Genomic DNA, 19,803 nt, shown 5'->3' with positions numbered 1-19,803 from the left:
GTGTTAAAAGTGAGATCTCGGAGTTCATCACGCGTAATATGGGAACTGCTCCTCTTAACTGTGTATGGGACTCTCTTAAGGCCTATATTCGGGGGTTAGTGATCGGGAGAGATGCTGCTGACTCTTTAGCAGTCAAATTTAAGAATAAATCTCTGCAGCAAAAAATTCAGGCCTTGACTGTACTTAGGCAACAAAACTCAGCTAGTATTATTCAGGAGCAATAAATGAGGCAAACAGAGAACTTTGTCAAAATTTCTATACTCTCAGTGAAGAGATCTTTTTTAAGAGTTCGCAAAAGATATACGAGGAGAGTAATTTCACCGGCAAACTCCTGGCCTGGCAGGCCAGAGAGCAAGCTGCTTCTAAACTTATTCACTCCTTAAAGTCTCCGGGTACCCTAATAGATACATCCGTTTCTGCCGAAATTGGAGAGATAATGGTTGCACACTATGTGAAGATTTATAATACTCAATCCACTATAGATCGGCAAAAGTTATTAAATTATCTAGCAAAAATGTCCCTGCCTGTTCTTACCCCTTTAGAGCAATTTACAATGGTTAATTCATTTACAAGAGAAGAGGTAGAGCGGGTTGTGCAAGATCTCCCAATAGGTAAGGCGAGTGGGCCTGATGGGCTTCCAACAGAATTTTTAAAGATCTTTTTCAGTTCTTTTGCGGAAATTTTTGTGCAGTTATTAAACTTTATGTTGGATGGTGGTTCAGTCCCTGATTCCAGGAAGGAACCATAGTTAGTTTTCTAAAAAAGGGCAATCCGCCTAATGACCCAAATTCATATATACCTATTACGTTATTGAACACTGATTATAAAATTATCACTAAATTATTATCTATTCGATTCAATTCTTTTTCTTCAGATTTGATTCATACAGACCAAAACGGCTTTATTGCCGGCCGACAATTATTATCCAACACTCACTTTTTAATTGAGGCATTAGATTATTTTGAAACACGACGGGTTGCTGGGTTAGTCTTACTGTTCGACGCTGAAAAAGCTTTTGATTAGGTGGTTTGGGAAATACTTTTTATTATTTTAGTCACTTTGGGATCCCAGTTGCTATTATAAATTTGATTCAGAACCTTTATTCAAGGGCCCAAGCCAATATTATTATTAATGCAGAGTCTGTGGGCCTAGTGCCGGTTAAACGCGGTACTAGGCAAGGATGTCCGCTTTCCCCCGTTTTATTTGCATTTTTTTATTGAACCCTTAACAACTGCAATTAGGAAGTCTGCTTATATTCTCCCCCTATTACTTTGATGCCCAAAATTAAATTATACGCAGACAATATAATTTTGTTAATTAAACCTGAAATGCAATGCCAAACTCATGCTTTACAAATATTTGAAGAGTTCGAAGCTCTTGGCGGATATCGGATCAATAAAAAGAAAACCGAAATCCTGGTTTGCCGTGGTTCCGATCCTGAACTCCATCCTGATCTAAGACTCTATTAATAATAAAACGAAAAGATACTTAGGGGTTCTTTTCTCTTCTTCTGTCGCTGACCTTTATAGGTTAAATTTTGTGCCCCTTCTTCACAAAGTACGTTCAATGCTGGAAAGATGGAACCCTCTACCATTATCTATTTTAGGTCGGGTAGAACTAATCAAAATGTCAGTTCTCCCTTTATTTAATTTTCTGTTCGCAACCATTTCTTGTTTTTTACCCGGATCGTTTTTCGCCAAAACAGAATCCCTGTTTTCATCTTTTATTTGGGCCAAAAAGACTCCGTGAATAGCCTTAAATACATTATATGAGGATAAGGAGCTAGGAGGGCTTGCTCTCCCAAATCTGAAAGATTATTACAATGCGTATTTAGCTCAATTCCTAGCTAGATTCAAAGACCGTAACCAGAAACTTTTTATTTACTTTTTTCTTTATTTAATTAGTCGAGAGACCCAGATTCCTTCTCCTCTTCAAATATTTAAATCACCTAAACTGGTTCGTTACAAGGTCTTAAATAGTTTTTTTACGAGGCGTGCAGCGATGCTTAAAAGATATTCCCTTCCCTTTCTTTATCTAACTTCTTCTCTATATAGCGCATTCTCTTTTTTAGGGATGGACATTAGTCTGGAAATAGTAGAAAATTGGCATACGACAGGATTTACAATGTTAAAAAACTTTATGAAAGACGGGGCTTGGATTACCCTTTCTGGTATGGCTCCTCGGGTTCAAGGCAACTTTTTACTGTTGGGCTCATATAAACTGATTTACAGTGTATTGTGTCAACTGGATCCTACACTTCTTTCTCCTGCTGTCCAGTTATTTAGCGAACTGTTTATCTCTATACAGGAGAAGAAACCAGGGGAGTGGAAACGCTGTCTAACACTGAACAGGGCCCCGGACCTATATCTCAAAGCAATTCACAAATGGCAAGGGCAGGAAAATCTAGCGTTAACTCCTACTGTGTGGCAGAAAATTAACAGATTGAACTTCTCTGTATTAAGAGGCGCTAATTGGCGCAGAATGCTGTTTTTAAGTAAATGGCTCCTGTATTATACCCCGGCGATTGTATCTAAAATGTATTCCAATAGCTCATCTAACTGCTTCCGGTGTCTGCATTATAATCCTGCCAATTGGTCCCTTATTATTGCTTTCTGTCCCAAAATAGCATCCTTTTGGGAGGATATCTTTGCATTTCTTCAAAATCAACAGAAAATCATGATTTCTCAGAATGTTAAGTTGATTTTGTTTGGTTTTGATTCAGAGCTGATGTTAACCCGGCAACTAGTCAAACTATTGTATATAGCTATGGCTGTGGCTAGATCATTATTACTTCAGAACTGGCGCTCACAATATTGCCCTACTGTACAAGAATGGTGCTATAAAATGTAAAGAGTTAGAAAATGTGAACTAAATTATGCTCAAAGAATTGGGGGGGTTCGGAAATTAGAGAAAATCTGGGAATCGTATTTCGATTAACGAATATTGGGAATGTTTTGGAAACATATTATTATACATATTATTTTCTTTTGAAATTGTTTGGTTCTGGACTTACTTTGGATATGTTAGTATATTTTCTTGTTGTGGTGCACCAAGACATCAATAAAAAATATTTTAAAAAAAAGAAAAAGTTTAGTGATAGCATTCAATTTAAATGCATTTCAAAACATAGGAATTAATACTCAGGTATAAAACGTGTAACTGGGTATTATTACACCTCCCCACCCATTCCCTATATCCCCAGCATTCCATCCCTAAAGGTGAGTGTTGGAGTTGGTTAATTATATCATCACATTTACACATAATATCATATTTAAAAATATTTAAAATCTAATAAATAAATGAACAGGTATAAAAATTAATGTCTGGGTATTTATACACTCCCCACCCATTACCCCTATATCCCTTGCAGCCTATCTCTAAAGATGTGTGTTGCAATACTTAAAAAAAAATAACTATTGAAAACATTTAATTTAAAATGCAAAACATATTTAGACACCTAGTTATTGATACTCAGGTATTAAAATGAATACCTGGATATTAATACACTTTCCCACCGATACAATGCATATACCATTACCACAAATGTCTTTACCATGCATGCCTTTACCACAAAACTTAGGTTTGGATAATTACAATGCATGCCTTTACCACACATATATTATTTAAGTAAGCTGGTAAGTATATGATGTATTGTTAATATATTAATAGTTATATATATTTTTTAAGTTATATGTTTTAATATGTGTGTTATATTGCCAGTGATTTTGCACATTTTGTAAAGAAGTAAAGGGAACGGGCCACAAACTGTGTTTGTAACTGTTTTGCATTATGCTGCATCTGAGGGGAAAAAATATTTTTTAATTTGATCTGGGTCCGGTCTACACTCTCCCTACCAGTGCCCCATTGTCCTGCAGAAACGACAAGCAGTGCTTGTCTTCAGCAAATTTACAATCACAATTATCTCAGAATTGTTCAACAATACTCTACTTCTACCTTGGACTTGTGCAGGTACTGTATAACTCCTTAGCATCCCTAATCCTTACATTCCTTCCGTCCTAAAATTCGAATTTGTACTCACTTCAAAAGTTTCATATGGCACAAAATCGGTATCTGAATTTATCATCTGACTTTTACAAACTCTCTAAATCTGTTTTGCTTTCACAATGAGCAACTTCTCTTTAATCTTCTTCTGCTTGGCATCATACAATCAATGCTGCCAGCACACCACACTCTGCGGGTTATGTTAACTAAGTTCTGGACACAGACCCAGAAGAACATTTGTAACAAATCCACTAATGCCCTCTCCTGCTGATTCTTTTACTCCACTGTATTTACTGTTAATTTGCATAAGCTTATCATAATATGCGCACACCCATTCTTTTAGCTTGTATGTGTCTTTCCCAATTTTTTCCCAATTCAATTATTTCTTCAGCACTTTTTGTCTTAAATGATCTATCACTGCTTTCTATTTCTCCAGTGTAGCTGGAGCATTATTAGACTGAACTCTTTGTGGCTCCTCTGTCTGCCACTTTGCATTCTGTCAGAAAATCCTTAGAAACACCAAGCACAGTGTTTTCAAATCAACCCAAAGTACTTTCAAAATTGTCACTATTCTTTTGACCTTTGTGTTCCTCTATGGTTTCTCTCTCAATTTTGGAAAATTTATCTTAAAATTAATGAATCCCATGTACCAAGGAAAATGTGCATACTTCTTTCCATGCAATTGTTGTAAAGGAAATTCTGTCAACACAAGTTCCGTTTCAGCTCACTCACAATCACACTCAACACTTTATTTTCTGTTCCAATGCTTTTCCTTTTAGGCACGAGTTCTGTTTCAGGTTCACTCACAACCACACTCACTTTAGTTTCAGTTTCAATGTTTTTCCTTTTAGAGATAGCAGCTAGCTTTCTTGTTCAACTTGTCTTTTTACTTTCTCACGGCCTTGCCAAAAATTGTTTTCTTTTTCTGCCTGACTCATTTTCATGCTGTAATTTTTAGGGCAAGCTTCTAGTTTTGAAACAAGCAATGTCAAATTCTTCTGCTAAGCATTCACGGTTATCATATTCAGCATGTGCACATGCACTGCCTCTTTAGTTAAATTTCTCAATTCATCTAAATTGCATACAAGAACTCTTCTTGTGTCAACTGTACCTTGCAAAATGTCTCCAAATTAAGTTTTCAAATTAGCAAAATTAATTTCTCTTTTCTCAGGTGGTGTTGTAGCATCAGCTTCAATAACAGAGACTCCTGTGTCTACAACAATCGTAATTCCCCAAGGACCAGTTATAGCTGGCAATGCACTTCGAGGCAAGGCGCTTGCTATACTGAGTGCTGTTATTTCAAGCGTACTGATGCGTTGCCCCTACCCATATTACTTGTGGTCTCTGGGTCTGTAATTCATCTGTGTAAAGAGAAGGTCTAGAATTTAAAAAGCCATTTTGGAAATTAACCTTCTCATCTGAGTAATTTTCTTTGTCTCTATTTTTATTTTTATTTGTAGAATCATCATATTTATTTTTAATGGTCTTTCTGTCTTATGTCGTTTTGGAATTTGTGTTTTGTGTGCATTTTTCAAATTTCAGATTTTCATTTCCTGTAACCACGCATATGTTTCCTGAAATTTTGCATAATTACTTCAAAGCAAATTTTACACAGCCCTGAAAAATACTGCTCCAGGTGTTAGCATATGGTAATAACAACCCATTCCTAAAAGTCTATTGCCATTAATACATGCTTTTCACAATAAATGAGAACAGCACAGTGATGGATGAAATGCTAGAATTAATCTCAGCCACTGGCAGTCGCTCATGGTCCATCGTTTTTTGCCCACCATGCATTTTTTGCCAATGGCCTCCTTATGCAAATTAGTATTGACCCTGCTCCTGATGGAAACAATCTGTCCTGGGCTATTCAAGTGCACATAAACTGGCAACCATCATGCATAAACATGTAAAATTACAAATATTTAGAAAAATATAGTTTATAAAACAATATACAACTGTGACAACCTGTCAGCATGGATGACCAACTCCAAAACCCCTTCTTATAATGGTAATCTGTAAGATTAAATTTAACAAAATAACTATCGCCTGTAACACAATGTGATAACAACCTACTGTTAAAGGCCTACTGGCTTTAACAAATGCTTTTCACAATAAATCAGTTTAGCCTACTGCTTTTGTTATAACTGTTCACAACAAGTAGATCAGACCTATGTCATCAGACAAATTGTTTCCCAGTGCACCAGTCAGGCCACTATCTTGTTCCCATAATCAACTCAGGACTACTTTTTTAGCATAACCTTTGCCACAAGGCACATATCAGTCACACAGTCATAAAATTAGAAAGGTATACAAAGTTACAGCTGGCTCCTAAGGGGGCTTTGCAAGGGTTCGCACTGAGCAAATTTTCTATCTCCATGGTTTTTCACAGGAGGTACCCAACACCAAATCTCAAGCCTAATTTGTTAATATATGGGATTCCAAATAACAAAATACGTATCTGTAGGCTTCAATGTAGACCAAATATAATCCAACTTAAATGTCTATTGACTTCAGCATATGCTTTTTGCAATAAATACATCGAGCCTACTGTCTTTTTTGTAAGGGTTCCTAATAAACAGATAAGGCCCATAGCCATGATCATTTATTTGACACCATAACCAACTCAGTCCTGCTGCAATGAACATAAGCTTTGCCACAAATCAAAACGTGCAGTACTCTTTGTAGTGGAAGCACACAATTTCCACCCAATCAAATCCGCTAACTAGGGAAACCAACATGTTGGTGGACCCTAAGCCCCTCTCTCAATAGTACTATGAAAGCTCTTTTAAGTTGATCACATAAGGTCTGGCGAGAGCTGTACTGTCAAGGCAGACCTAAACATAAATGTAGATTAGAGTAGCCTTGGGAATCCCCTTATTGCTCACACACACAGAGCTGAAATCTGAAGTCTAAAGTTAATGATGGAAAGGGAAAGATATCTGTTGTTGCCAGAGAAAAACGAACATTATAAGTTATCTAATTATATAATACACTTTAACCGCATTATAGTGCCATATGCCCCAAAAACGTTCAGGCTCCAGTCCATTGCAAGCTTCATACCTCGTGCGTGTTTTGGTAGGCCTTCCCTAGGCCTCCATCTTACTGCTGGATCATGCTGCTGGATACGCAAACAAAATAATCTTATCTGGTGGAGCAGAGAATCTTTTCTTTGGAAGGACTCCACTTCTGTCAAATTCAATACTCCTGTCCACCAATGTGCAGTTTGAGCAAAAGCTCCTCTCTAGTTCTCCTGAAAGCTATTTTTTTTAGGTTAATCTCATAAGGTCTGGTGGCAGCTGAACTGCCAAGCATCACCTAAAAATTGTTTAACACCGGAGTAAATGTCAGCTGCTGTGTCCTCCAATTGAACACAAATATTTTTTATAGGATCATAATGGGAAAGGTGGCCGTACTATGAGAGTCAGTTGGATGGAGAGAGTGGGATCAAAGTCAACACAATTTGGCAATTGGGAGCAATGATGCATGTTCAGGGTAGCAAAGGATGTGCTTGTGGTGGTGGAAGGAAGTTAAAAAATAACAAGCAGAAACAAAATCTGAGTTGAGGATATCAGTGAACCAGCTGGGCATTAGTGGATTATGGAGCAATATAGAGTGTACATGGCACGCTTTAGAGGGGGATTTTTTAATTCGTTTTTTATAGAGTTTTTTATAGCACGAACCAGACCCAAAGTAGAGTATCTGAGCGCTTTACATAAAGAACACAGTGAAAACATAATAGTGAAAAACCATGTATACAAAAACATAACATAAAAGTAGCAGCATATAGGAAAAGGTCCATAGTAGCAGTGGGAATTGATCTGAAACAATAAAAACAGGATCAAGTTTGTGTTGGTATTCGCTTTACGGTCTCATTAACTCAAGAGTAGAGGAATTTAGGAGGTTGTATGGCTGTGGTCGTTATTGTGTAGATTTAAGGTAGGAATTTGCTCTTCAAGAATAATTTTGCTTCCCTTTTGACGAGAGGTGTAGATGAGATTTTTCTTATGTATGAAGCAAATTCCATATTCATGGTGCCGCTCCGTAAAATGCTCTGTTGGAGGTTTTAGTCTTGTTGAAACGTGAGGGTTTCAGAAGTAGATTGTTTGCACTCCTAGAGTGTCTGTTTCCACCCAATAAGGTACGTTTTTGGGCTCGGTACTGGGGGGTGTTGTGGTGTAGCGCCTTGTGAGTGATGCAAGCCATCTTTAGATGGATTCGAGCTTCATAGGGTAGCCAGTTGACTGCCTTCAGGTGTGGTGATATGTGGTCAAATTTACTAGATCTTGTTATTAGTTTTGCTGCGGCATTGAGACAGGGTTTTAGAGGGGCGGTAGAGATTTTGGGAAGCCCTGAGAGGGTTGTGAATCCGTATTCCAGCCTCGAGATGACTAAGGAATGAAGTGTGGTTTGAGCTCCGATTTATCGATATATGGCTTCATTTTTCTGAGATAGCTGAGGTAGAACCAGGCGTTTTTAGCCATCAGGTTGATATGACTATGCATGTTAAGGTTCTTATCCAGTGTGATTCCAAGTGATAAGGTGGAGTCTACCAGAGTCGGTGTGCAGTTCAGAGCAGTGATCATTTTGATCCACTCCTTTGTCACCGTGGTGTTCTTAGGTGGGGAGATTAGAAGAACTTCCATTTTTTGTGAGTTTAGCTTGTGGAAGTTGGTCGTTAGCCATTGGACGGTCTTCTTGAGAGCTAAATTCATTGTCTTTATCTCTTCAATGGAGGAGATCTTGATGTACAATTGGGTGTCGTCCGTGTACATGTGGAAGGAGATGTTCGCCTGCTGTAGTAGATCGGTAAGTGGTTTACCATATAGGTTGAAAAGCATGGGGGATAGGGTAAAGCCTTGTGACACTCCTAGTAGGTCAGGTGAGGAAGCGGAAGGATTTTTGTTGATCATGTACGTCTGTGTTCTGTTTCCAGGAAGGATTTGAACCATTGAAGGACTGTCCCAGATACACCCATCCTGTAATCTAGTCTTCTTAGTAGTTTGTCGTGATTGACCATGTCAAAAGCTGATGAGAGGTCGAGTAGGTCTAGTAGGCAGGTTTCATTGCGGTCCAGAGCTTGAAGGGCCTCGTCTACTATGTGCAGGATAGCTGTTTCTGTGCTATGGTGAAGGACTGGGTTCTTTAAGACCCAGCGGTGCCAGGGGACAACACCTGAAACCTTCGTGGGTAACCTGCTCCGGCGTACGAATGACAGAGACACAGGACACTTCCTTCGGCGTCAAAGATTCAAGGTTTATTTACTGCAGGGAAACACAGAAGTCACAGGAAGTACAACGAGTGTAGTTCGGGGAGACTGCTTCAAATTGGTTCTGTGGATCGCTCCTTTTATACAGAATTCTCCCATAGGTTTGCATAGCACACAAAGGTTTACAACCCGGTTCTCACAATTGTCCCCGAGAGGGGTCGCTTTGGTCACTTTGATACTCATAAGGTCCGGAACATAAGTGCGGAAACATTTGGCGGTTCCCAACTGTAAAAACCCATCTTCCCACCATTAGTACATTCCAATCAGCAGTAAAACAGATTGAAGAAGGAACAAGGACAGGTGCAGAGGAAGATGGAAACAGTGGGGAGATTGGAAAAGGGTGTAAAAGGGGAGGTATCGGGAAACACGAGCTACAGGCATCAAAGGGACGTGTCTAATGAGATGCACGGCTGAGACAATACACCGGCACAGCGAGATGAGCCTCGAGCAGGGCCATCTGCCTTACAGTATCATTCCCCTCATCATAAAGACACTTACAAAGGACATGTGTCTTCCGCAAATATCTTGGGAGTCCCAGGGTCGCGAAGCGGACAACGTCCGTTCGCTGGCTACTTGAGGGCAAGAGACAAAATGGATGCCGTATCTAAGATGGAACCCGTGGGTACAGATGAAAAACCCACGTAACAAACAAACGGTTTAAGTTAGCACAGCGAAACTGCGCACACTTACTAAACTCGTCATTTGCGGTTCGTAGATACCAGACTCGACCATATTCGTGCGAGTCGAAAACACCACTTACAATTGTCACGGAACCTCAGACGCTCCTTTTGCCCTCATGTAGGCAAGCACTAGTCGGAATCATACTCGATATTCATCAGACCATCTAGATGTTGCTGTAGCATAGCTCTGTCCAACCGAGTCCCCTTGGTAACAGGTGGCTGTCTCATACACGTTGTAGCACAGAGGCCACATAAGGCAGGACCGCACTGCACACAAAGGCAACACGTGAACAGGAACGCCACAACAACTCCGATAATCATCAGAATCTTCCAACCCCAAGTCGACATCAGGCCCCAAAACCACCCAAGTAGCGTCCAATCCCCTACATCCACGTGTATGGATTCAGAGATTTTATGCAACTTTGAGATGGCTTGATAGACAGTCGGAGCATTATCAGGAATGAAAATACAGCAGCTCGAATGGATCACCTTACATACCCCACCACGATCTGCTAAGATCACCTCTAAAACCATACGGTTTTGTAACGTCATAAGTCTATCCGCCTGAAGTTCTGTGGTGATGTTACCAAGGGCACTGGCAGTAATATTAGCTGTCGATTCTACCACTCGAGTCAACTGTCTCAGGTTCCTACTATTAACCATAGGTCCCCAAAACGGGAGGAAACCCTTGAAAAAGTCTCCTGCCTCTTGACCGGCAGTATCCTCTTTGCTAATTACGCCTCTCACAACTCTAGTCTTGTGATAATCTGCATCTACAGTGAACGTCGGAGGCAACAAGTTTGCGATAAAACATGAGCCCATGAAGTCAGAGGGCAACCATGCATACGCACGATCATGACAGACGAAGTAGGTACCCTTGGCAGCCAGAAACACAGGGGACGAAATCATCAGCAGCATGTAATTTTCAGTGCAAGCACTCTCTCCAAGTCGGGCTTTCGATCTTCGGCCACGACCCATTAGACAAAAATTACCAATGTGGGGTACGACCCATATCGGAGGCGAGCTTTTAAGCTGCTTATCACTCGTGAGCGCACTGTACTCGACCTTACTCAGGACCCTATAGGCTTGTACCTCTTCCACTGGAATGAGCGATGGCTCATAGATATCTCTATCTAAGTCTTCTATCGCTATAGACAAAGGCTTATAGTACGAGCCAGGGCCAAGGTAGGGAGAACGTGGCTCTCGATTGGGGTGAGAATCTAGTGCGCTTCGAAACATTGTTTGAAATGCTCGAGCAGACCCTTGGGAACTATACGGTAACACCAGATATGGAATTCCCTTATCCGTAGTATGTGGCATCAACCCACACACCCAACAATTAGTAGTGTTAACCACTAACTGATGCTGGTGAAGGAGCTGAATAAAGGAATTGTTGCGGAATTCTGCACGTCTAGCCTGCTCGTGTTCGGGTAAGAAGTGAAAAGAATGGGGAGATGCAACAGTGGTAGATTTAGGATCAGGGGTAGGAGTAGGTATGGCAGGAGATAAGAAACAAGACATCATGTAATACACCCCACCCGCCAATAATGCAGAAACAGTCAAAAGCAATACGAATATTTGGAACATAAAACATTTGGTACGACTGAGTTGTTGCAACTTGAACCTTTGCGCCTGAGCTTCTTCCAAGTCCATCAGCTTCGAAAATGCCATCCCCTACGACCGTCCGCAACGTTTCTTGACGCACTTCATTCTGTGTAGCAATAGTCAATCCCTAGGAGTTCCCAGGAACCGACGGTCTTTAACCTAGCGTCAAGACCTACTAACCAGAAGGAAGTACACACGCGGCCCTACGGCCTTTATTCACAATTATGTGTATGCAAAGTGTCTCTCAGCTGTGGAAGCAAAAATATGAGGAACGAAACTCAATGTATATATACAAAAATAATTACAATGATACGAGTGTTCAAACTGATCGTGGAAAACGGGATAATGCAATTGTCAAGGGACAAGACAGGATCTTTTATTAGTCTTTAGTGCTGGATCGCAAAAAGTATCGGGTTTTCCCAGGACGTGTCTGCTCGTCAAACAAAGGATCCGTTGAAGAAACAGCGTCCTGTTGATCAGTTGAATGTTCTGGTCTTGAGTCTTTTGATGACAAATGTTCAACAATGTCTTTCTGCTGCACTGAGGATTCTCCGACAGGTTGTGCGTCGCTGAAAGGTACAAACGCCGGCAATCCTTCGGTTTCAGTTGATGCAATGCCTCTCCTCACCCACGAGTCTGCCGGCAACGGAATAGGGACTTTTTTGGTATGGGTGGCATGCACCCAGTTTTTCCGACCCTCTAGACGAACAGCAGTTCTCGTGGCAAGGAGGACCTGGAAGGGTCCAGTGAATCTGGGCTCCAAATTCTTCTTGCGCGAGAAATTTCGCGTCACCACCCAGTCTCCGGGCTGGAGCTGGTGGCCTGGACCCTCCGTCTGCGTCGGCAATGCTTCGTAAACCTGTTGGTGAATTAACCTCAGTTTAGCAGTCAAGTCATGAAGATAATCGATCAATATTGGATACTCAAGATCACAGAACACACCCGGCCTAGGGACCCCCCAAACATTTGCAGGACGACCGAACACTATTTCATAGGGACTGAGCCCTACTCGGGAGTGTACGGTTGCCCTTGTTGACAGTAGTGCTAAGGGTAAAGCGTCAGGCGCCGAGAGACCAGTCGTGGCCTGAATCTTCGCTAGCTTTAGTTTAAGGGTGCCGTTATACCCTTCAACCAAACCAGCTGACTGGGGATGATTGGCGCTATGGAATTTTTGATTAATTCCAAGGCCCTTACACACACTCTTCATCACACCCCCCACAAACTCACTTCCGTTATCCGACCACACAACCCGAGGCATTCCGTACCGAGGAAAGTATTCCTTCAGTAGGATTTTCGCAGTTGACAAAGCAGTGTTGTCCTTAAGAGGGTAGGCTTCGATCCATCGGGAGAACGCGCAAACCACGACTAAAACGTATTTCAGGTTATTGCATCGCTCCATATGGATGAAGTCTAATTGGATCACCTCAAAGGGACATGAAGGGGGAGCAAAACTACCAGGAGGAGTTGGGGTTCCCTTACCAGGATTGTACAACATACATATCATACAATTCTTGACCAAGCGTTCAGCACATTTCGTGATACCATCATTCTTCCACACAGGAGACAACAACTTACAGATACCTTTCGCGCTAATATGTGCTAACCCATGTGCCATTGTCACAACAGCCAGCACATACGCATCAGGCAACATCCATCTTTTCTGGTCCGACAAATCAATCCAACAACCATTTACATCCAACTTTCCCGTACTTTCTTTCCACTTCGTCTTTTCAGTCTCGGTGGCCTCATTCTGAATTGCTTTCACACTCTCGATAGTGTCCTCACACATACTCGATTCTGTAGGCCACCTAACCGAACTCGTCACATACATTCGAGTGCTAAGGTTCCGGGCAGACTCCTTAGCAATCTCATCCGCAAACGCATTACCACGACCAACATCATCCGTCACCTTACGATGCGCACTACATTTAACAATCGCTACTTGCTTAGGCAACGTAAGTGCATCCAAAAGATCATTCACAAGCTGACCATGCTGAATCTTCGTACCATGCGATGTCAGAAAACCTCTCTCTCTCCACAACCGTCCAAAGCTATGTGCGACGCCAAAAGCGTATTGGCTGTCGGTAAACACATTCACACGTTTCCCTTTCGCTAACACACACGCTCTAGTGAGAGCGATCAGTTCTGCAGCTTGGGCAGAATTCTGATTTAACCTTGCAGTCTCAACAACAGTATTCAACGTTACAACAGCATATGCAGTAGTCACATCACCATTCGGCAGTTTAAAACATGAACCATCCACATACAGCGTTCCATCTGGGTCTTCCAAAGGAGTGTTTTTAAGGTCCACTCGACCTTTTGTTTCTTCCTCTGTTCTCAAATAACAGTCGTGTTCTGTTATTTCATCTGACTCTAAGCTAATTGGTAACAAAGTCGCCGGATTCAGAACATTGCAACGCTTTATCTGAATGTGGCTTGCCAGCAGCGTCAGCTCGTACCCAGACAATCTCGCACTCGTCAAGTGCTGGGTTTTCGTACGATTCAAAAGAGTATCGACTGCATGCGGAACCATCACCGTAAGCATATTATCCATGACCAATCCTGCTGATTGTCGGATGGACACCGCAGCTGCCGCTGTTGCTCTCAAACAACTCGGCAATGCTCTAGCTACCGGGTCCAAGGTCGAGGAAAAATATGCACATGGACGTTGCTTACCACCAAAAGGTTGCGTTAAAACGCTCAACGCACAACCTTCCCTCTCGTGAACATATAATGTAAACGGCTTACTGTAGTCAGGAGTACCTAACACAGGAGCCGAACACAATGAATTACGTAATTCAGAAAAACTTTTCTGACATTCTTCCGTCCATGGTAAAGGAGTCGAAACATCCTTGCACGTGAGAGCTACCAATGGTTTCGCTAGCAATGAAAAATTTGGAATCCATTGCCTGCAGTACGACGTGATACCTAGAAAGGCACGCACATCTCTTTGGGTTGTTGGCACAGCCATTCGCGCAATTGCTGCAATTCTCTCTGGGGTCAACCGTCTTCCCTCCTTTGACAATAAGTGACCTAAATAGGTTACTTCTTGACAACAATATTGGAGTTTAGAAGGTGACACCTTGTGATTTAACTCGCAGAGATGTTGCAGCAGCGACACCGTAGCAATTTTGCAAAGGTCCTGAGTATCTGCAGCTACCAATAAGTCGTCGACGTATTGGATTAAGGCCGCACCAGCCGGCAATGTAAACACATCCAGTTGACCCTTCAAGGCTTGACTGTAAATCGATGGACTTTCACAGTAGCCCTGAGGAGCGCGTTTGAACCGGAAGCTGCGTCCACCAAGAGAGAAACCGAAAAGGTCCCTGCTCTCTTCTGCAATGGGAATGCTGAAGAACGCATTCTTCAAATCAATCACCGAAAACCAAGATGCAGAAGCTGGAATCAGAGTCAGTAGTGCCGTGATGTCGGGCACAATGGGGAACTGAGGAATCACAATTTTATTTACCTCCCGTAAATCGATAACAAAACGATAAACAGGTGGTTTCGAAGGATCAGTACGTTTAAGAATGGGCAGTACAGGGCTGTTGCACACGTTCCCCCGTGTTTCTTCAATTACGTCTTTCTCGATCAAATCATAGATGATCGCTAACAATGCTCGTTCACCATCAAGAGAGATACGATACTGGGGAATACGTGGCAACCGCACATTAGATTTCAACTGAACAACATAAGGGGAGATGTCAAGCAGGCCCACGTCATTGGGACCTGTTGCCCACAAAGATGCAGGAAGAGAACTCAATTCCGGTGGAAGCTTATCGAGAGACAAGTACATAGGAGAGACAACCCTCTCTCCCAACGTAAGTTTTACACCCGCAGGAGAACAATACAGAGTTGCATACAAGCGTTTTAGCAAATCCAGGCCCAAAAGATTTTCACCACAACCCGTAGTCAAAATCAACGGGGCTTCTAGCTCACGAGGCCCAATTATAAGGGGCAAAGGGCGCGAAACTGGATTGCTAACGGGGGCGCCAGAAAATCCAACGGAAACATTTGTTAAGCCAGACAAAGGTGCGCCAGGGAGTTTCGAATGCTTTATGGAACTTTTCGCTGCACCAGTGTCCAACAGAAAAGGCTCAACGACGCCCGATGTAGCAACTGCGACGTAAGGCCCTCTCTGATCAACCGGAACTGATACCACTCCCTCTCCTTGTCTATGGCTGTCCTAGTAATTACTGTCGTCAGTTCCCTGATCGACGTAATAATCGTCTACATTGTACTGCGCAGATCGTCCTTGCGATGATCCACGTTGATCAAAACAATTATCGGAATTGGATGAGTTATCTAAATGGTCATTCTGAGCACCACGACCTCTACCGCGTGATGTCTGCTGTGAACCACCACGACCTCCTCTAGATGAATTACCGCTGTTACGATCGTTTAGAGCAGGACAATTGAATTTCAAATGACCCTCCTGTCTACAATAGGCACATTGATTGTACCCCAATGAAGATCTTTGGGAAGAGGAGTCATTTCGGGATTGTGATCGATTCGATTGTGGCTGCGATCTATTTTGCTGCGAAGCATTCTGATTCGAACGCGGAGGATAGGCCTGCTGTAACAACACTTTAGTTTTGAGTTCTTTCGTCTTTTTATCGGCGCGGTCGTTCTCTTCTTTTTCTCTGTTCTCATAATACTGCGCCGTAGCCAATATTTGAGCCGAGGTGGAAACGGCCCACGCACTTTCCGAATTTTTTAATTTATTGCTCAAATCGGGCAATAAGTTAGAGACAAATTTATCTACGAACAACCGCTGACCACCCTCAGTGCTCATATCCTGACCACTATGATCAATGAATGCCTCCTCGAATCTCGTAAAGAAGTCGGAAACACTCTCGTCCTTCTTCTGTCTACATGCTGACAATTTGTCCCAATTCACTCTCATGGCTGGCATAAGAGTTTTCATTAACGTTATTATTCTTTGAGGAAGAGCAGCAATCAACTGTTCAGGTTTGGCCCCACCAACTTGTCGCGTATCGGCCGCAGTAAGAGCAGCCCAATCGCCACCTAATTCGTTTGCGTGATCTTTGTGCCGAATCTTAGCCCATACCGGTTGTGGTACAATATTTCCAAACAGCATGTCAATATCGGCAAGATTCATTACCGTAGCGTCTACGAGCTGCGATAATTCCTTGTAATACCCAGCAGGATTCTTGCGAGGGTCAGGCAAAGATTGCTTTACCTGCAACACTTCTGAGCGTTTCCATGGGAGATGTATCCATACTCTCTGAAAGAACGGCAAGATCGGGGGGTTTGCCCCAGGATTACCTGGCATCCACACTGGTGGAACTTCTCGCATAGGAAACTGACCAGACTCATCTGGCTGTCTTTCAACATCTTCAACAAAGAGGGCTTGAGGTACAGGAGTGGGACGGAAAGATAGCAACCGTTCAACAGCACGTCGAACATTGGTATCCACTATCAGTCCAGTCGAGAACTGAAGCTGTAGGTCAGACAAAGCGGTCAGCACCTCGTCAGGTGCATCGGCCGATATCTGATCACGAAGAACCTTACACATTTCTTCGAACACGAATCTTTGGGTTGGTATATTGAATTGGCAAAACGTATCGAGTACGACACGTGGCGGATTTCTAAGAGGATATGTCATCCAACCCATTGCCATATTATATAGCGAAGCGCGTTCCCTGTTACCAGGATGCTGACTACGTCTCTGAGGACCATCTGAACCAGCAGACCCAAGAACAGGTCCGAGAGAATGAAAGAAGCTAGCCGCAAGAGGAGAAGTACGACTACGAGTAGAGGGAGAAGTATAGGACACAGGACTAACAAGCGAAGGAGTAGAGACAGAAGCAACAGCAGGAGTTAACAGAGCAGGAGCAGTAGCGGGAGCAGGAGTATGTGGAAGCGGAGGAGCAGTAGGGATAGCAATAGGCAAAGGAGCAGGAACAGTCGGAAGAACGGGTGCAGGTTGAGGAACAGGCGGAGGAAGAATAGGTGGAAGAATAGGTACAGGGGGAACCACAGGAGCTGCGGTACCCTGTACATACGGGGGTGGCGACTTCATAAGATAGGACATTAAAGGATCCTCAACTATTTCTTCCTTCTTTTCCGACTCCGTAGGCAAAGCAGGATAGCATTTATCTATAGTCATGCGCTGTAGTCTATCAAACACTTCCTTTTCCTTAACCTCCTTGTCACGCTGAAATTGCTCTGCTTTCTTTACAATGGTAGCAACACCATCTCTCTGATTTCGTTTAGTCTGTCTGATTTCTTTCTGTCGGGCTTCTTTACGCCACAACCGAAAGGCATCAAACATGGCCGGCCTTGACTTTTTCTCGAACAATTTAGCCTCTAAGTTATCTAAGATCAGGGTCTCAAAGCTACCATGAGGTGGCCAACTAAGGACACCGTCCTTCTTAGTATAGCGAATCCAATAATCATTAAAAGTAATCGGGCCTAGCCCATGTTTACTGTACAGTTCATAAGTCGGAGTTCCAACCGGAGGTATCGGACACGAGTCCTCCAGTCGGGAATCCGCACCACAACGTCTGAAACAACTAAACAAAGTACTGCGACCAGGCATCTTGCACACTAGCCGAGTTTCACAATCGTCAAGGCTTACGGGATTTACCAAGTCCCAGCAAGAAGCAAAAACCCTCGGTTTTTGGCGGCTGCAGTCGTCAAACAACACAACAAAGTACCAAGAACCACAAATGCAATGGAACCATGCAACCACTAAGCAACCACAACCAAGAACTCTGGGAGCGACCCACAAATACTTAACTCAAAGATCGATGGCGTCACCAGGAAGGCCCGTCAGTCGTCTCGCTCTACCAAGGTCTACGCCAGGCGCCAAAACAGGTCTACAGTCAGGGCAGCAGTCCGTCGCAGCCGTCAGGAGGCGGGAATCTTCGCGGGAAAAGTCTTCGGGCCACTTATTTCGACAACAGGATCGATGAAGCGGAGTGCACCTTCCCTCTGAGATTTCACACGAAGTTCCTCACGATCGTCGGGCTTGGACCGGTACCACTGTGGCAGCCCCACGTTGGGCGCCAACTGAAGGACTGGGTTCTTTAAGACCCAGCGGTGCCAGGGGACAACACCTGAAACCTTCGTGGGTAACCTGCTCCGGCGTACGAATGACAGAGACACGGGACACTTCCTTCGGCGTCAAAGATTCAAGGTTTATTTACTGCAGGGAAACACAGAAGTCACAGGAAGTACAACGAGTGTAGTTCGGGGAGACTGCTTCAAATTGGTTCTGTGGATCGCTCCTTTTATACAGAATTCTCCCATAGGTTTGCATAGCACACAAAGGTTTACAACCCGGTTCTCACAATTGTCCCCGAGAGGGGTCGCTTTGGTCACTTTGATACTCATAAGGTCCGGAACATAAGTGCGGAAACATTTGGCGGTTCCCAACTGTAAAAACCCATCTTCCCACCATTAGTACATTCCAATCAGCAGTAAAACAGATCGAAGAAGGAACAAGGACAGGTGCAGAGGAAGATGGAAACAGTGGGGAGATTGGAAAAGGGTGTAAAAGGGGAGGTATCGGGAAACACGAGCTACAGGCATCAAAGGGACGTGTCTAATGAGATGCACGGCTGAGACAATAAACCGGCACAGCGAGATGAGCCTCGAGCAGGGCCATCTGCCTTACAGTATCATTCCCCTCATCATAAAGACACTTACAAAGGACATGTGTCTTCCGCAAATATCTTGGGAGTCCCAGGGTCGCGAAGCGGACAACGTCCGTTCGCTGGCTACTTGAGGGCAAGAGACAAAATGGATGCCGTATCTAAGATGGAACCCGTGGGTACAGATGAAAAACCCACGTAACAAACGAACGGTTTAAGTTAGCACAGCGAAACTGCGCACACTTACTAAATTTGCGGTTCGTAGATACCAGACTCGACCATATTCGTGCGAGTAGAAAACACCACTTACAATTGTCACGGAACCTCAATGGTCAGGTCTGAAACCCGATTGGTGGATGTTCAGTAGATTGAAATTCGTGATATGTTGGTTTAGTTGTTGCTGAACACATTTTTCCAAGACTTTAGCTAGCATGGGAATTTTGGTTTTTGGTAGGAAGTTGTTGGGGTTGGCGGTGTTAGCTGAGGGTTTTCTTAGGATAGGGGTGACTTGTCCTGTTTTCAGGCAATACGGGATGTGACCTTGTGCTAGCGAGGCATTGATGATTTTGTTCCAGAGCTGTGCAATGATATGGTAGAAGTGGGGTAGGCACTTTGAGGGGACAGG

The sequence above is a fragment of the Lissotriton vulgaris genome, chromosome 3_1 (genome assembly GCF_964263255.1).
Source record: "Lissotriton vulgaris chromosome 3_1, aLisVul1.2, whole genome shotgun sequence".
NCBI lineage: Eukaryota > Metazoa > Chordata > Amphibia > Caudata > Salamandridae > Lissotriton > Lissotriton vulgaris.
The sequence above is the reverse complement of the archived record's forward strand: the minus strand, read 5'-3'. Positions refer to the sequence as shown.